The 20,226-nt window shown below is 37.9% G+C and overlaps 1 protein-coding gene across 4 annotated transcripts in view; it reads right to left on the bottom strand.

Moving 5' to 3' along the window:
• The window catches only part of MAMDC2 (MAM domain containing 2), a 166,266-nt gene that overhangs the window by 7,294 nt on the left and 138,746 nt on the right, over positions 1–20,226 (bottom strand). The gene's annotated exons all lie outside the window — the stretch shown is intronic.

Genomic DNA, 20,226 nt, shown 5'->3' with positions numbered 1-20,226 from the left:
TATATCTCTTAATCCCATACTCCTAATTTATCCCTCCCCTCTTCTTTCTCTTTTGAGTAGTGTTCTTGGAAACAAATCAGAGTCAATGGATGACTTGACTACAGTACTGATAAAGGATTTTATAATTTTGGAGAATATGTATAATCCAAGGAGGATAAATATGCTACAAAATTTAGACCATCAAAATAAGTGTTTTCATGTAATAATTTATAATTCAGTTTAATATACAGGAGGTAATAAATATACTAGTATTGTGCCACTGTGGTGGCAATTAACATGTCTGAATTTATCCTACTAATTCGTGGACAATATTCTGAGCTTCTACACATTGGTTTAGGGGAATAGTCAGGTAGATCTGGGTTCAAGTCTTGGCTCTAACATTTGTTGTCTGTGTGACTGTGGTCTAATGGATGATCCTCTCTGAACCTATTTCCAATTTAAAAATAAGGATTAATAAACCTGTGCTACAGAGTTGTGAGAATTAAATAATGTGTGCGACATATGCTCACATGTAATATATATTCAAATATGAGTTTCCTGTCCTGCCTTCTTTCCTGAGGTTTTCTGTGACACTTCTTGAAAACATAATTATATAATATTTAATATAATTATATATGACATTTTATATATTATATATCTTATACTATATACTATACATCATATACTACCTGTTAATTATATAACACTTTACATTTCCATTTTCCTTTCCTAATTTTAGTTTGCTTTTTAATTTGCTGGTTTCAGGCAGAAGCAGAATTAGTTCACATGTAAATAAGGCAGTGGTGTGTTGGAGCCTGTTTCCACTGGCTCTCAACGGTCAATTGTGTGATTTCTGTTGGTAGGTCCAAATGGGTTCACATTGGTTGTTTGAAATAGGCCATGATGGAAGTATTTACACCACAGAAATGGGACATAACTACAGATCAGCCCCGCCCCCCAAAATAGAGCTAGTTGGTATTAAATAATTACCATGAAGCTACTGAAACAGGCAATATATTAATAGTAATTTCTAGAATAATACAGCCATAATATAATTCTGTGCACCTGTAGCTCATTTTACAAAAAGCCTTGTACTCTATATAAGTAGTTCTTAATCTTTGCTCATTTGATGAAAAGTTTATATCTCTTCTACCTGAAAAACTATGCACAGGTTTTTGTATGTGATTTCACTGTCTTCTTTGCCAATATTGATTTTTTTACATACACAATGTAAAAATAATTTTTACATAGTGTTATCTATTATTTCACACAGAAATTAATGGCCACATTGAGGGAAAAAAGAGATCCCGAATAATGCATGCAAATGAACTGGCTTCTAGAACATCTTTATAGTTTGAGGTTTAATCAATGAGGTCTATTCATTTCCCAAAAGGCAGTGCTTGAGATACCCCAACCAGAATTGATCAGAAGCTCCACCTATGCTGCTTCAAGGCACTCCTCCTCTTCCCTTCCCTCATTTCCATAAAGACCTGAGAATCCTACATGCTATTAAAAGGGTGGGAGAAAGAGTCCTGCCCAATTTGGTCTTATCAAATAGTGTGCACTGTGCAAACCCTTCCCCCAGCGTTTCACTCAGTAAAGTTATCACCCTGAAACTCTGGGCGATCAGAGTAATGGGGTGTGGGCTTCATCAACCAGTCATCCCCATGATCTGCTCTAAAATATTGGGAAAATAGTGTCATGTTTCTGGTGTGCTCACCAATGACATCCTCATTACTAAAACCAGTGGTCAATTTTCAGTCCTTGTCATTGTCATCAGTAGCACTGGACAGAGTAGATCACTCCGGCCTCCTAGAAGGACTTTCTTATCTTGGTCTGTGGGGCCCTGATCTCTTCCTGGTTTTTCCCCCACCTCACTGCTTACTCCTTTGCTAGTTCACCCTTTCTTCTCTGACTTCTTGACCCTGGAGTGCTCCAAGGCCCAGTTTTTGAACTTCTCTATTCTCACTCACTCCTTCAGTGATCTCATCTTGTTTCATGGCTTTAAATGCTCTTTAAATATCTCAAATTTAAATTTCCAACCTCTTTTCTGAAATCCAGACTTGTTTATTTAAAGTGCCTAATAGACATCTCCACATATTGTCAAGTAGACATCTCAGACTGAACATGGTCAAAACAAGGCTCCTAACAGCCTTGCCCTAAAGCCTATCCTACCCTTTCTAGTTGACCAGGCCCCAAACCTGGCCATCATATGCCACTCTTCACCTCCTCTCACTCTTCACATCCAGATGTTCAGGAATTCCTGTTGGTTCTACCTTCAAAATATGTCCAGAATCCAGTCATTTTTCTCCTCACCACCTCCATTGCTACCCCCGGTCTGAGCCAGTATAATTTCTCAGTTGGATTAATACTACACTTCCCAACTAGTCTGCCTGCTTTTACCCTTGTTCTCTCCAATCTAATCTCAACATAGCATCCACAGTAAACCTTCTAAAACAAAAACGGGCTTCCCTGGTGGCACAGTGGTTGAGAGTCCGCCTGCCGAGGCAGGGAACACAGGTTTGTGCCCCGGTCCGGGAGGATCCCACATGCCGCAGAGCGGCTGGGCCCGTGAGCCATGGCCGTTGAACCTGTGCGTCCGGAGCCTGTGCTCCACAACGGGAGAGGCCACAACAGTGAGAGGCCCGCGTAACGCAAAAAAATAAATAAATAAAAGTAAAACAAAAACTAAATTTTACCATTCCTCTGTTCAAAACCTTCCACTGGCTCCGCATTTCACTCAGAGGGAGAGCTGAATGCCTGAAAATGTTTAGGGCCCCATACAATCTCCTGCTCATTCTCTTAGCTCTCTGATTCCTATCACCTTTCTCCTCACTCACTCTGGGTTGTGTGGTCACACTGAGTTCCCTACTGTTCCTGGAATACAGTAGGTATACTAACACCTCAGGGCCTTTGTGTGTGCTAAGCTCTGCTTGGAATGGCTTTTCTCTCATATAATCTCAGATCTCACTCTCTCACCTCTAACTCTTTGCTCAGATATTACCTTTTCTATTAGGCCTATTCTGACTACATCATTTCAAATAGCAATTCCCTTCCTCTGGCACCCGTCTTTCTCTATACCCTAATTTATTATTTTCCACACCATTTAATCGCCTCTTAACATACTGTATGATTTTCCTATTTTTTATGTTTGTCTCCTTCCTCTGGAACACACAAAGGCAGAGATATTTCCTTGTTTACTTCACTATGCCTCCAGGTCCTAGAACAGTGCCTGGAACATAGTAGATGCTCAATAAATATTTGTTGAATGAACAAATGAATTTTTTCCACAGGTCTAAGCCACAGAGCAGTTTGACCATTTCCAAAGCACATGGCTCTACCAAGGCCCCTCCAGTTGTATGAGGATCTTGGTAATGAGACATGTACTTGACTAGGATGCTCCAAGGCAAAGCTGGAACAAGTCCAAGTTTTGATAAAATTAAAGTCATGTCAAAGCAAGTGTTCTCAAGCTAGTTCCACACCATCTGATGTATTTTTTAACCAAACACATATTCTTAACTTCATTATCTTCATTCTTTCACTGGCAATAAAATTGCTACACAAGAAGCACTGGGGTTTTTACACCTTTAGCAATGAGAGGAAATTTGATTGTTCTTTTCTCTAATATTTTCTAACTTAAGCGAGGCTAGATATAAACAAATACAGATACACAAAATCCTTACAGAAGGGTGTATTTCATTTAATTCCATGGAAAATAAGGTCAAAGCACGAAATGACCATGGTTTATCACCTACTATGCACAAAGGTATTCCATACTATCCTATACATAAGTTAGTATAGCACAGTGAACTGAAACCCTACTTTAATGCATGTTTAAATTAAAAAATATTTCCTCCAGAAATAATTCTTAGGTAAATAAGAAGAAAGTCAAAGAAAAATAACTTTGGTGCCTGGCTTTGGGGCTCTCAAAAGCCTACTTGAATCCTAAGAAAAGGACCTTGACTAAAGATGAAACATTCAATTGTGGGGTGGGGAGGGCTCCTCTGAAAGATGCTGTCACTGGGAAACTGGAAAGTAGAAACTATTGTGGGTCTAAAACATGAAGTCTTTTCAGAGTGGAAAGGAAGCAATAGATCCATCATAAGTGACAGATGATCCAAGAAGTATCTTCTGTCTAGCGATGATAGTGTGTGTCCCAGTGATAACGACATGAGTCCTGGCCAAAATAGTCCGAGGTCCTGGAAGAGAGGTAAATCTCTAATCACCTCCAGGATTATCTAACTGAATTTTTTCTTTCGTGAGTACTGTGCACTAATCATTTAGCCTCAACTGGATGAAGCATTACTCTGGTAGTGCTTTCAACTCATGCGTCTCTGGGTCTTGGGTATCAGACTGAAGCCATTACCTAAGGTTTCCAGTTCCAGAGATTGTTGTGTTTAGTACCATGAAAGATGAAAGGAAAGCTCCTAAGGTGTTTGCCATGTGTAATTGTGCTGCTTTTGGAAGAGAGGGGTAACATCCAGGGGAATGTCAGTATAACTGTGTCTTTCTGGGTCACTGGCACCAGTCTGCTTTTCTTGAGTAATGCTGACTGTTCCAAAAATCCTTCAGGTTTTTGTTTTTTATTTTAAATGGTTTCTGTTTTAAGCACATATGCATATTCCATAAGGCAATACTGATTTAGACTAATCTAGATCAACATCTATACCTAAAAATAATTGTAACATATTTGTCAACTGATCAGAATTTGTCCCTTTGATGCCCAGACCAATTATTCCTCTTGATTCCAAATATGTTTTTCTTCTTGACTTGCATGTGACATTTCCTTTCCCCAGAAAAGATCACAGCTTCATGGAGAGCCAGTCTGCCTCACATGTGTTTGGAAAGCAGAGAAAAGCCCTGTGTGTTGACAAGCTTTGCCACATTCCAACTCCAAATGCTGTCTGTCTCAGCAAACAAAAGCTATGGATTGGAGCCAGGAGCCCCAGCGCTGAAACCTCAGACTGGCTTACGTGTTCCTGCACATGAAGGATTCCAGTCTGCAGAAGGGATTATTAACTAGAGAAAACAAATCACTTTCTCTCTGTGGATCACTGTTTAACATTCAAGATGGGGGTTCCAATGGGTCTACTGGGAGATCAGGGTCCCATCTGTTCTTTGCTCAGCAGCTGTGATGTGTTGAGACACACACCGTATTTGTAATTTGGAGCAGTGAAGCAGCTGTTCCTCTAGTCTTGCAGCCTCCTCTCACCAGGGCCAGGAAGGAGTGGGGGGCCATGTGGAATGAATAGCTAGCTGCTTTATTAAGCTGAAAGAGGATTCTTAACAATCAGGGAAAAAAGATCAATGCTTTGGGAAGAACAACTGCTAAATGTGTCTCTCTAAAACTGTTCTTTACTATATCTTTTAAATGATTTTTAAAGCTCCGTCATAAATGAGGAGTTATTATTTATCGGGTACAGAGTTTCAGTTTGGGAAAATGAAAAAAATTTCTGGAGATGGATGGTGGTGATGGTTACACAACAAGGTGTATGTATTTAATGCCACTGAATTATATATGTAAAAATGACTAAAATGGTAAATTTTGTTATGTATATTTTACCACTATTTTTTTTAAAGCCTGTCATAGAAGCCTTCTCTTGTGTAAGTAGGGTCTGACAATATCAGAAACTAGTGTGATAAGTTATGAAAAGATTTAGGGAGATTGGAGATTTTAATAATCTGGAGCTAATTGCCCCGATAGTTACAGCCTAGTTGGGTAGCATCATTACATGTCTGGATATTAGTACCAAAATTCTTAAAAGACAAGGACTTGGGGCTTCCCTGGGGGCGCAGTGGTTGAGAGTCCGCCTGCCGATGCAGGGGACACGGGTTCGTGCCCCGGTCCAGGAAGATTCCACATGCCGCGGAGCAGCTAGGCCTGTGAGCCATGGCTGCTGAGCCTGCGCGTCCAGAGCCTGTGCTCTGCAAAGGGAGAGGCCACAACAGTGAGAGGCCAGCGTACCGCAAAAAAAAAAAAGACAAGGACTTGAATGAGACTGCTATTAAATTTCAGCTATATAACCAACACATTAAATATATAATTATGAATTTCTTTCATCTGACAGCACATTTGTATAAATAAATGTCATTATTTGGTATTCTAATGTATCACTGATATTTCTACCACACAAGAAGGGGGTGTTCTTAGACGTGAATAAGACTCCTACATTTAGTAAGTAGCGTGTTGGAAGAGAATTTAATTGTCAGAAGTACAGAAGATGTATTGAAACACTGAACAGTACCACAAAAGAAACTGATGGTGTCTCTTTCTTTGGAAATTGTTAAGAAAATGATGAATAGCTACTTTTCTAGGATTTGGTGGTAGGGAGAAGAGAGGTAGGACTGGATGACTTTTAATCTATTCACTGGTGGACTCAGTGAGCTAGGAAATGTTACAGTTGAAGGCATTTTCTCACTAAACTGGATAGCTATCTGTTGCTTTATTTATTCTACTATCTTTTGGCCACAAAAATCCATGTAAACTCCAGGGTAACTAAAACAATTGTTTAAAAAGAATTCTGACAGCATGGCATCATATAAATGTTAATAAAATTTCAATAGCCTATAAAACCCTTGGAATTTTGTTAAGACTTGTCTTTATTATCTTGTAAAGAAATAGCATTAGTGTCAGGGAACTTTCTGATTCTGCCAGGATAAAGCTACTCAAGTAGATGGTGACAAGAAATGGATAGACAAATCCGCCAGAGCCCATCTCAGCTCAATGCAAGTCAAGATTTATCTGTCACAAGTGCCTTTATTATTTTATTAAATAAGGAACCGAATGGTGGAGCTAGAATTTTTTTTTGTCCTTGTTGTTGTTCTAGTAGGATGACATATTCTATGAGATGACTGACTTAAACATTGAAAATGTTTCCCCAACTTTAGTCACACAAATACCACCATCATGATACATATATTTACTTATCCACACACTACCTGCACTGTTATTAAATATTTTTCTTTAAATAGATTCCAGTTTTGCTACTTAAATCCATTTATTCAAATAGGACACGGCATGTTAGCATGAAAACAGAAAACAAGCTATAAATCTGTGAAATAATGGTTTTGCTGTACTGATTGTATATTTTTCTTACACATAAATATTACTATCAAAAATATTCATCCACTTACCCCTTAAATTACCCAGTGATACTTTGGAAAACATTGGTTTAAGGTCTACCAAACCTTCTGGTTTCTAAGTCATTTTATTTGTAAGCATAGGCCATGATTTTCTATTTATAAAAGCACAAATGACACAAAACACCGAGTCCAAGAAAGTATCCCAGAGATGAACATCAGATTTTGTAAACTAGTCACTCATTATAAAAATAGTAATACCATTCACTTCAGTGGAGCTTATATAGTATCAAGCCTTTCAGAAATATAACCTCAGTTAATCATCACAGCAGCTCTAAGAGATTAGCAGGGCACCACTGTTATATTTATTTTACACATGAGGAAACTGAGGCTCAGATAAGTTATGTGACCATTTTCCAGGTTATGCAGGTAGCAAGTGGCAGAGTCAGCTCACTGTGTACCCATTGGTCTTTCCACTAGACCACATACACCATGCTACACCCTAGAATTGGAAACTGCATCAGCAGTTAGTGAGTCAGGAACTGCGCCTCCCTTGGAATTGCTATGTAGGATGATGTATTGATTCTGATAGACACACAATAAACTATATCGTAGCCTTTCTGAACTTCCTTTTTCTATTTAATGAACCTATATTTACTGACCATCTAATGTAGTTGTCTGTAAAATAGCTTTGTATGCCTCTCCTCTTTATTTTCTCTTGTATATGTTCTTCCAAGTGAAAATTGACAGGCTTTAAGGATGGGAAGTAAAAAGGCAGAATGCAGTATATGAGTACAGGTATATCCTCTTAAAGTCCCAGAACGCATTGCATTCAAAAAAGATTCTGCTGGAGCTTCCCTGGTGGCGCAGTGGTTGAGAGTCCACCTGCCGATGCAGGGGACATGGGTTCGTGCCCCAGTCTGGGAAGATCCCACATGCTGCAGAGCAGCTGGGCCCATGAGCCATGGCCGCTGAGCCTGCAAGTCCGGAGCCTGTGCTCCGCGAGAGACCCGCGTACCGAAAAAAAAAAAAAAAAGATTCTGCTGTCACTCACTAACATCTAACAAATACCCTCCAGTCATCAAAGAGAAAGATACTGTTGCTGGCCCAGCATTTGAGCCTATCACTTTATTAAAGCATAGAATAAGAAATTCAGCCATTTTTGTACCCTGCCATTATTTTACTGCCGGTATTTGAAAAAAAAGAGACATAGAAAAGATTGCTAGGACTAAATGTAAAAATAGCAAAAACTCAACAATGCAGGCAATAGAAGACCTTTTTGGATGTAATTTCATTATTGTTTAAATTGTACATCTAATCACAGGCAGGTTTGCTATTGCTCTCCCAGGATCCAAGCAGACAATAATTAAAATTACTTTGAATGAGTTTCAGTGCTTTAATATTTTAAATGTGTATGTTGTCTCAACTGATCTAGAAGATCTTGTCTACCTCCAGCATCCTTTAAATCTATGAACTGTTACTAAGCCAATTAAATTTTCTTATTACTTCAGACCATATCCCTGTTGAAGAGAAATTCTAGTGACATTCATCTAAGCAACAGTAAGTACATTTACTATGTAAGTCACTTCTTTAAAAAAAATAGGAGGTGGACTTCCCTGGTGGCACAGTGGTTAAGAGTCCGCCTGCCAATGCAGGGGACATGGGTTCGAGCCCTGGTCAGGGAAGATCCCACATGCCACGGAGCAACTAAGCCCGTGCGCCACAACTACTGAGCCTGTGCTCCAGAGCCCACAAGCCACAACTACTGAGCTCGCGTGCTGCAACTACTGAAGCCCTCGCACCTAGAGCCCATGCTCCTCAACAAGAGAAGCCACCGCAGTGAGACGCATGCATAGCGCAATGAAGAGCAGCTCCCGCTCACCACAATTAGAGAAAGCCTGCATGCGGCAACAGACCCAACACAGCCAAAAATAAATAAAATAAAATGAAAAAATAAAAAATAGGAGGTAATTGTTAAGTGGTTTCTACCATAATTAAATTTAAAAGGCATTTGCAGTATTTTTTTACCATGATAGTTGTCCCCAATATTTATTACTCAAGATGGAGAGTTATAAAGGGAAAGAAGTAGAATAGTCTCTCAGTTCATAGCCAAAGGCAGTATAAATGTAAATTTTAATATTCTGCTTCTACTACTCCTTGCCAAAGACAGAACACCATACAATAACATAATATCAGATACAGCAAGACCTTGGGTAGAGTAACCAGGAAATATCAACAAAAGAATACAGTTGAAAGAGACCAGAGACACATAGAGCTCATTCAAAAACACTATGATGGGTTGGTTCGTAGTGCAGAAGAAAACAACAAATGTCTTCAAATTTTGAGTATAACAATCATGCTCTTAAATATACGATGCTAAAAAATGAAATCCACAACATCCCTTTGTGGATATGTTGAGTAACTTGTAGCTGACCTACACTTCTGCTGAGAAAAATTATTTTTAAAATGGATAAATTTTTTTTAGAAAACATCTGTTTTGAAGTTGTCAGAGAGCCTCCCAAGCAGCAAGAACTTGAGGGACCAAGATCCCTGAGACAAGGGAAGGTCAGTGAAGTGAACTCAACATTCTTCAAGCTGCTTTCCCCACTGGGGCATTTGCCTATTCAGTTTAGAAGTTAAGCAGAGGGCAGCTAAGAGGCAGAGAAACCAACAGTTCTCACTGTGGGATGATAAAAACTGGAGTTCAAGGCTGCAAAAGCAGCCGGGACTTGAGGATCAAGTTTTGTGAGAAAAGATACACACAGCAGAGTGAGCAATCTTCCCTTGAGGCATACGCCAAATTCTTTTTATTTATTTATTTCTTATACAGCAGGTTCTTATTAGTTATCTACTTTATACATATTAGTGTATACATGTCAATCCCAATCTCCCAATTCATTCCACCCCCCACCCCCACTGTCCCCCCTTGGTGTCCATACGTTTGTTCTCTACATCTGTGTCTCTATTTCTGCCCTGCAAACCAGTTAATCTGTACCATTTTTTTAGGTTCCACATATATGCGTTAATATATGTTTCTCTCTTTCTGACTTACTTCACTCTGTAAGACAGTCTCTAAGTCCATCCACGTCTCTACAAATGACCCAATTTTGTTCCTTTTTATGGTTGAGTAATATTCCATTGTATATATGTACCACATCTGCCTTATCCATTAATCTGTTGATGGGCATTTAGGTTGCTTCCATGACCTGGCTATTGTGAACAGTGCTGCAATGAACATTAGAGTGCATGTGTCTTTTTGAATTATGGTTTTCTCTGGATATATGCCCAGCAGTGGGATTGCTGGATCATATGGTAATTCCATTTGTAGTTTTCTGAGGAACCTCCATACTGTTCTCCATAGTGGCTGTATCAATTTACATTCCCACCAACAGTGCAAGAGGGTTCCCTTTTCTCCACACCCTCTCCAGCATTTATTGTTTGTAGATTTTCTGATGATGGCCATTCTGACAGGTGTAAGGTGATATCTCATTGGAGTTTTGATTTTCATTTCTCTAATGATTAGTGATGTTGAGCAGCCTTTCATGTGCCTCTTGGCCATCTGTATGTCTTCTTTGGAGAGATGTCTGTTTAGGTCTTCTGCCCATTTTTGGATTGGGTTGTTTGTTTTTTTAATATTGAGCTGCGTGAACTGTTTATATATTTGGGAGATTAATCCTTTGTTGATTCTTTTGCAAATATTTTCTCCTGTTCTGAGGGTTGTCTTTTCATTTTGTTTATAGTTTCCTTTGCTGTACAAAAGCTTTGAAGTTTCATTAGGTCCCATTTGTTTATTTTTGTTTTTATTTCCATTACTCTAGGAGGTGGGTCAAAAAATGTCTTGCTGTGGTTTATGTCAAAGAGTGTTCTTCCTATGTTTTCCTCTAAGAGTTTTATAGTGTCTGATCTTACATTTAGGTCTTTAATCCATTTGGAGTTCATTTTTGTGTATAGTGATAGGGAGTGTTCTAATCTCATTCTTTTATACGTAGCTGTCCAGTTTTCCCAGCACCACTTATTGAAGAGACTGCTTCTCTCCATTGTATATCCTTGCCTCCTTTGTCATAGATTAGTTGACCATAGGTGTGTAGGTTTATCTCTGGGCTTTCTATTCTGTTCTATTGATCTATATTTCTGTTTTTGTGCCAGTACCATATTGTCTTGATTACTGTAGCTTTGTAGTATAATCTGAAGTCAGGGAGTCTCATTCCTCCAGCTCCATTTTTTTTCCCTCAAGACTGCTTTGGCTATTCGGGGTCTTTTGTGTCTCCATACAAATTTTAAGGTTTTTTGTTCTAGTTATGTAAAAAATGCCACTGGTAATTTGATAGGGATTGCATTGAATCTGTAGTCCAAAAAAGGCTTTGCATAGTACAGTCATTTTCACAATATTGATTCTTCCAATCCAAGAACACAGTATATCCCTCCATCTGTTTGTGTCTTCTTTGATTTCTTTCATCAGTGTCTTATAGTTTTCTGAGTATAGGTCTTTTACCTCCTTAGGTAGGTTTATTCCTAGATATTTTATTCTTTTTGTTGCAATGGTAAATGGGAGTGTTTTCTTAATTTCTCTTTCTGATATTTCATTGTTAGTGTTTAGGAATGAGAGAGATTTCTGTGCATTAATTTTGTACCCTGCAACTTTACCAAATTCATTGATCAGCTTTAGTAGTTTTCTGGTGGCATCTTTAGGATTCTCTATGTATAGTATCATGTCACCTGCAAACAGTGACAGTTTTACTTCTTCTCCAATTTGGATTCCTTTTATTTCTTTTTCTTCTCTGATTGCCATGGCTAGGGCTTCCAAAACTCTGTTGAATAAGAGTGGCGAGAGTGGACATCCTTTTCTTGTTCCTGATCTTAGAGGAAACGCTTTCAGATTTTCACCATTGAGAATGATGTTTGCTGTGGGTTTGTCGTATATGGCCTTTATTATGTTGAGGTAGTTTCCCTTGATGCCCACTTTCTGGAGAGTTTTTATCATAAATCGGTGTTGAATATTGTCAAAATCGTTTTCTGCATCTATTGAGATGATCTTATGGTTTTTATTACTTAATTTGTTAATATGGTGTATCACATTGATTGATTTGCATATATTGAAGAATCCTTGCATCCCTGGGAGAAATCCCACTTGATGATGGTGTATGATCCTTTTAATGTGTTGTTGGATTCTGTTTGCTAATATTTTGTTGAGGATTTTTGCATCTATATTCATCAGTGATATTGGTCTGTAATTTTCCTTTTTGTAGTATCTCTATCTGGTTTGGGTATCAGGGTGATGGTGGCCTCGTAGAAAGAGTTTGGGAGTGTTCCTTCCTCTACAATTTTTTGGAACAGTTTGAGAAGGATGGATGTTAGCTCTTCTCTAAATGTTTGATAGAATTCACCTGTGAAGCCATCTGGTCCTGGACTTTTGTTTCTTGGAAGATTTTTAATCACAGTTTCAATTACATTACTTGTGATTGGTCTGTTCCTATTTTCTATTTCTTCCTGGTTCAGTCTTGGAAGGTTATACCTTTCTAAGAATTTTTCCATTTCTTCCAGGTTGCCCATTTTATTGGCATAGAGTTGCCTGTAATAATCTGTCATGATGCTTTGTATTTCTGCAGTGTCCATTTTAACTTCTCCTTTTTCATTTCTAATTTTATTGATTTGAGTCCTCTCCCTCTTTTTCTTGATGAGTCTGGCTAAAGGTTTATCAATTTTGTTTACCTTCTCAAAGAACCAGCTTTTAGTTTATTGATCTATGCTATTGTTTTCTTTGTTTCTATTTCATTTATTTCTGCTCTGATGTTTATGATTTCTTTCCTTCTACTAACTTGGGTTTTGTTTGTACTTCTTTCTGTAGTTCATTTAGGTGTAAGGTTAGATTGTTTATTTGAGATTTTTCTTGTTTCTTGAGGTACGATTGTATTGTTATAAACTTCCCTCTTAGAACTGCTTTTGCTGCATCCCATAGTTTTTGGATCATCGTGTTTTCATTGTCATTTGTTTCTAGGTACTTTTTCATTTCCTCTTTGATTTCTTCAGTGATCTCTTGGTTATTTAGTAATGTATTGTTTAGCCTCCATATCTTTGTGTTTTTTACATTTTTTCCCCTGTAATTGATTTCTAATCTCATAGTGTTGTGGTCGGAAAAGATGCTTGATATGAGTTCAATTTTCTTAAAGTTACCAAGGCTTGATTTGTGACCCAAGATGTGATCTATTCTGGAGAATGTTCCATGTGCACTTGAGAAGAAAGTGTAACCTGCTGGTTTTGGATGGAATGTCCTATAAATATCAATTATCTCTATCTGGTCTTTTGTGTCATTTAAAGCTTGTGTTTCCTTATTAATTTTCTGTCTGGATGATCTGTCTCTTTGGTGTAAGTGAGGTGTTAAAGTTCTTCACTATTATTGTGTTACTGTTAATTTCCTCTTTTATAGCTGTTAGCATTCGCCTTTTGTATTGAGGTGCTCCTATGTTGAGTTCATATATATTTATAAATTGTTAAATCTTTACTCTTGGATTGATCCCTTGATCATTATGTAGTATCCTTCCTTGCCTCTGGTAACATCCTTTATTTTAAAGTCTATTTTATCTGAAATGAGTATTGCTACTCCAGCTTTTTTTTTTTTTTTTTTACGGTACACGGGCCTCTCGCTGTTGTGGCCTTTCCCGTTGTGGAGCACAGGTTCTGGACGTGCAGGCTCAGCAGCCATGGTTCACAGGCCCAGCCACTCCACAGCATGTGGGATCTTCCCGGACCAGGGAACGAACCCATGTACCCTGCATCAGCAGGCGGACTCTCAACCACTGTGCCACCAGGGAAGCCCTCCAGCTTTCTTTTGATTTCCATTTGCATGGAATATTTTTTCCATCCCCTCACTTTCAGTCTGTATGTGTCCCTAGGTCTGAAGTAGGTCTCCTGTAGACAGCATATATATGGGTCTCGTTTTTGTATCCATTCAGCAAACCTGTGTCTTTTGGTTGGAGCATTTAACCCATCCACATTTAAGGTAATTATCGATATGTATTTTCCTATTACCATTTTCTTAATTGTTATGTGTTTCTTTTTGTAGGTCCTTTTTTTCTCTTGTGTTTCCTACTTAGAGAAGTTCCGTTAGCATTTGTTGTAGAGCTGGTTTGGTGGTGCTGAATTCTCTTAGCTTTTGCTTGTCTGTAAAGCTTATGATTTCTCCGTCAAATCTGCATGAGATCCTTGCCAGGTAGAGTAATTTTGGTTGTAGGTTCTTCCCTTTCATCATTTTAAATATATCATGCCACTCCCTTCTGGCTTGTGGAGTTTCTCCTGAGAAATCAGCTGTTAACCTTATGGGAGTTCCCTTGTACATTATTTGTCATTTTTCCCTTGTTGCTTTCAATAATTTTTCTTTGTCTTTAATTTTTGTCAGTTTGCTTACTATGTGTCTTGGCGTGTTTCTCCTTGGGTTTATACTGCCTGGGACTCTCTGTGCTTCCTGGACTTGGTGGCTATTTCCTTTCCATGTTAGGGAAGTTTTTGACTATAATCTCTTCAAATATTTTCTCTGGTCCTTTCTCTCTCTCCTCCTCCTGGGACCCCTATAATGCGAATGTTGTCGCATTTAATGTTGTCTCAGAGGTTTCTTAGGCTGTCTTCATTTCTTTTCATTCTTTTTTCTTTATTCTGTTCCATGGCAGTGAATTCCACCATTCTGTCTTCCAGGTCACTTATCCGTTCTTCTGCCTCAGTTATTTGGCTATTGATTCCTTCTAGTGTATTTTTCATTTCAGTTATTGTACTGTTCGTCTCTGGTTTTTTGTTCTTTAATTCTTCTAGGTCTTTTTAAACATTTCTTGCATCTTCTCAATCTTGCCTCCATTCTTTTTCTGAGGTCCTGGATCATCTTCAGTATCATTATTCTGAATTCTTTTTCTGGAAGTTTGCCTATGTCCACTTCATTTAGTTGTTTTCCTGGGGTTTTATCTTGTTTCTTCATCTTGTGCATAGTACTCTGCCTTTTCATTTTGTCTATTTTTCTGTGAATATGGTTTTTGTTCCACAGGCTGCAGGATTGTAGTTCTTCTTGCTTCTGCTGTCTCCCCTCTGGTGGATGAGGCTATCTAAGAGGCTTGTGCAAGCTTCCTGATGGGAGGGACTGGTGGTGGGTAGAGCTGGGTGTTGCTCTGGTGGGCAGAGCTCAGTAAAACTTTAATCTGCTTGTCTGCTGATGGGTGGGGCTGGGTTCCCTTCCTGTTGCTTGTTTGGCCTGAGGCAACCCAGCACTGGAGCCTACCCGGCTCTTTGGTGGGGCTAATGGCAGACTCTGGGAGGGCTCACACCAAGGAGTACTTCCCAGAACTTCTGCTGCCAGTGTCCTTGTCCCCATGGTGAGCCACAGCTGCCTCCCACCTCTGCAGGATGCCCTCCAACACTAGCAAGTAGGTGTGGTTCAGTCTCCTATGGGTTAACTGCTCCTTCCCTTGGGTCCTGATGCGAACACTACTTTGTGTGTGCCCTCCAAGAGTGGAGTCTCTGTTTCTCCCTGTCCTGCCGAAGTCCTGCAATCAAATCCTGCTAGCCTTCAAAGTCTGATTCTCTAGGAATTCCTCCCCCTGTTGCCAGTCCCCCAGGTTGGGAAGCCTGACGTGGGGCTTGGAACCTTCACTCCAGGGGGTGAACTTCTGTGGTATAAGTATTCTCCAGTCTGTGAGTCACCCACCCAGCAGTTATGGGATTTGATTTTATTGTGATTGCACCCCTCTTACCGTCTCATTGATGCTTCCCCATTGTCTTTGGATGTGGGTATCTTTTTTGGTGAGTTCCAGTGTCTTCCTGACGATGATTGTTCAGCAGTTTGTTGTGATTCTGGTGCTCTTGCAAGAGGGAGTCTCTCATCCGCCAGGATGGAATTTCTTCTGGACTCTGCTGTGTACCTTCTACTCTCTCCTCTTCAGAAATAGAACAGCCAGTAGTCCTCCCTCGAAGGAAATGGTGAGCTAAGTCGTGACTATGCAACAAAGTCTTTTTTACTCCATTGGAATCGCTGTTTAAAATTTCATTTTGAGGTTTTACATTTCCTTACTGGCCTCAACAATAGAGGATAGATTGAAAAGATAAGGCAAAACATTTAAAGTTAGCAAAGCAATACCCTTCCTCTCCTCTGCCTTCCCAAGACTAAGACTACCCAAATTCTGTTTTTCCTTTTTTAAAAATTGAGATACAATTGTCAGTAAACATTATATTAATTTTAGGTGTACAACATAATGATTCGATATTTGTATATATTTAAAAATGATCACTCCAGCAAGTCTAGTTAACATCCATCACCACACACAGTTATAAATTGTGTATGTGTGTTTTGTGATGAGGACTTTTAAGACCTATTCTCTTAACAGCTTTCAAACATGCACTACAGCGTTGCTAACTATAGTCACCATACTGTACATTACATACCCATGACTTTATTTTATAGCTGGAAGTTGATACCTTTTGACCACTTCACCCATTTCACCCACCCCCCACACCTCACCTCTGGCAAACATCAATCTATCTATATATCTATGAATTTGGTCTTTTGTTTTGCTTTTAGATTTCACATATAAGTGAGCACATATGGCATTTGTCTCTCTTTCTCTAACTTATTTCACTACGCAAAATGCAAACAAGGTCCACCCATGTTGTTGCAAATGGCAAGATTTCATCCTTTTTTATGCCCGAACAGCATTCCAGTGCCATATCTATATATCTATATACTATATAGATATTCACACATACATATATACATACAGAAAATTGTCATTACTTGACCTGCTTGGCAAGTTTCATTCCCACACCTTGTCTTTATTTAACCTGACTGAGGTAAACCTTATTCTGTATGAACAGCCTTATCTCACGGGCATTTGCCAAGAACAATCAAACAATTGTTTAACATTGCAATTGCCTAAGGTGCTATTAACAATGGAAGCTAACAAAAGGCTGACAAAAAAATTTTCAAGAAAAATATTAGGGAACAGTATGTCTGTGGGGGGCTTTGCAAAACTCCAAAATATTCTTGTCAATCTAGAAAACGATGCACATGTACAGAGATATACACACACCCAGGAGAGAACTGAGAAGGTCCTAAGCTGGCTGACTTTGAGTCTCTGAAAAAGAAAAAAGTGAAGGCTAGCAGAGATGTAAATTGTCTACTTGAGCATTGAAACCATGCCCCAATACAAACACAGAGCACCTTTGCAAGGGCTGGGAGATGTATTGGTTCAAGTCATTTAAGAAAAATCTCTCTTCAATCATTAGTTGATGGTTAAGCTGAGCATATTTTTCAGTGGCCACACACAACAAAGAATACAGACTCTAGATAATTCGTTCAGGAAAGTCACTAAACAAACAAGTAGCAGGAACAACAGCAATAACAACAACAAAATGTTGGGAGGAGGGGAAGCTGTCACATCGTAGTATTAAAAATAACCAGTTTTCAACAAAAATTATGAGACACACAAAGGAACAGGAAACTGTGGCTCATATACAAGATAAAAAGCTGTCAATAGAAACTGTCTCTAAGGAAGCCTATAATTGAACTTACTAGACAAAGACTTTAAGTCAGCTATTATACATATGTGCAAAGAATTCAAAGAAACTCTGTCTGAAGAATTAAAAGAAAGTATGAGAGTGATGTCTCACCAAATAGAGAATATCATTAAAAAGAGAATTTATAAAAAACCAACTAGGAATTATGGATTTGAAAAGCACAATAACTGAAATGAAACATTCACAAGAGAGGCTCAACAACAGATTGGAATTAGCAGATGAAAGAAGCAGTAAACTTGAAGACAGGTAAACTGAGATTATCCAATCTGAGGAACAAAGGAAAAGGAATGAAGAAAAATGAACAGAGCTTCAGAGGTTGGTGGGACAGCATCAAGTGTATTACCATATGCACAATGGGAGTCTCAGAAGGAAGGAAAGAGAGGAAGGGGCAAAAAGAACATTTAAAAAATACAATGGCCAAAAATATTCCAAACGTGATGAAAAATATTAATCTACACACCCAAGGTCAAACAACTCTAAGTGGATAAACTCAAGGAGACATACACCTAGAAAAATCACAGTTAACTGCTGTAAGACAAAGAAAAAGAAAACTTTGAAAGTAAGAGAAAAGTGACTCAAGTAACTCATCATGTACAAGGGATCCTCCATAAGATTAACATCTGACTCCTCCTCAGAAAACATAAGAGACCAGAAAGCAGTGAGATGACATAATTCAAAAGTACTGAAAGAAAACCAAGAAATCTACATCAAGAAAAACTATCCTTTAAAAGCAAAGGAGAATTTAAGACATTCCCAGACAAAAAAATACTGAATTCATCACTAGCTACTAAAGGGAATCCTTCAAGCTGAAATGAAAGGACACTAGACAATAATTCAATCCACATGAAGAAAGAAAGAGCACTGATAAAGGTAACTATATAGGTATATATAAAAGACAGAATAAATGTATTTTTGTTTCTCTTTTTAAAATATCTGATTTAAAAGACAACTGCATAAAGCAATAACTTAAAAATCATGTCTATGGGCTTATAATGTAAAAGATATCATGTACATGACAATCATAGTACAAAGGAAGGAAGAGGTTTTGTATACCATGAAAAAATTAAGTCAATATTAAATATAAACTAGATTGTCTTAAGATGTTAATGTTAATCTTTAGAGTAATACTAAGAAAATAAGTTTTAAAATTATAGTAAAACAAACAATAAGGAGATTAAAATGTTATCTTAGAAAATATCTATTAAACACAAAAGAAGGCAGTAATAGAGGAATAAAGGAACAAAAAAAAACCTGTAATACATACAATACAGAAAACAAATAGAAAAAAGGCAGACATAAATTCTACCTTATTAGTAATCACATTAAATGTAGATGTACTAAACACTCTAATCAAAAAGTAGAGACAGGTAAAATGGATTTCAAAAGATTCAATTATATGCTACCTCCAAGAGACACACATTAGACTCAAAGACACAAATAAGTTGAAAGTGAAAGGTTGGAAAAAGATATGTCACTCACACAGTACCCAAAATAGAAATGGAGTGGCTATAGTAATATTTGACAAAACAGACATTAAACAATGAGATACCACCTAATATCCATTAAGATGAGTATAATCAAAACCAGAAGCCAACAAGTATGATAAGGATATGGAGAAATATGTGTGAAGGAGAAACCTTCACACACTACTTGTGGAAAGGTAAAATTGTGCAGTCACTTTGCAAAACAGCCTGGCAATTCCTCAATGTTTAAATATAAAGTTACCATATGATCCAGCACAACCAAAATAAATGAAAACTTATATTCACACAAAGTCCTGTATGCAAATACTGTAGCATCATTATTCATAATAGCCAAAAAGTAGAAATAAATAAAATGTTCATCAACTAAATAATGGATAAACAAAATGTGGTATTTCCATGCATTGGAACATAATCACAATAAAACCAAATGAAGTGCTGATTCATACTACTAGTAAGAACCTTGAAAACATTATGCTAAGTGAAAGAAGCCAATCAAAAGACTACATGTTGTATAATTGCATTTATATTAAAGATCCAGAATAGGCAAATACATAGGGATAGAAAGTAGATTAGTAATTATCTAGGGATGGGGGTGGCAAGAGTTGGGGAGGGAATGGGAGTGAGTGCTAATGTATACAAGTTTCCTTTCTGAGGTGATAATAATGTTCTGGAATTAGATAGTGGTGATGGTTGTACAACTTTGTGAATATGCTAAGCCACAGAATTGTATACTTTAAAAAAGTGAATTGTATACTGTGTGTATTCTATCTTAATAAAGCTAATATTTTTAAAAATGGAAATTTTGTAACTGAAAAATAGAATTACTAAAATTAAGTAATCAATCATTGAATTTAACAGCATGTTTGACATAGAAAAAAAGACTTGCAAACTAAAAAAAATAGGTCAATAGAAAATATCCAAACTGAAGAACGGAGAACAAAAAGAAAAACTTTGTAAAAGAGCATAAAGGATATATAATACATGGTGAGCTCTTTTAATGTACATGTAATTGGAATCTCAGGAAGAGAGGAGATAGAGTGGGGCAGAAGCAATATTTGACAAGATAAAGGTCAAGAATTGTTGAAAACTCAACCTAAAGATTAAGAAGTTTAATGAACCCCAAACAGAATAACTA

This window comes from Kogia breviceps, chromosome 8 (genome assembly GCF_026419965.1).
Source record: "Kogia breviceps isolate mKogBre1 chromosome 8, mKogBre1 haplotype 1, whole genome shotgun sequence".
NCBI lineage: Eukaryota > Metazoa > Chordata > Mammalia > Artiodactyla > Physeteridae > Kogia > Kogia breviceps.
The sequence above is the reverse complement of the archived record's forward strand: the minus strand, read 5'-3'. Positions and strand labels throughout refer to the sequence as shown.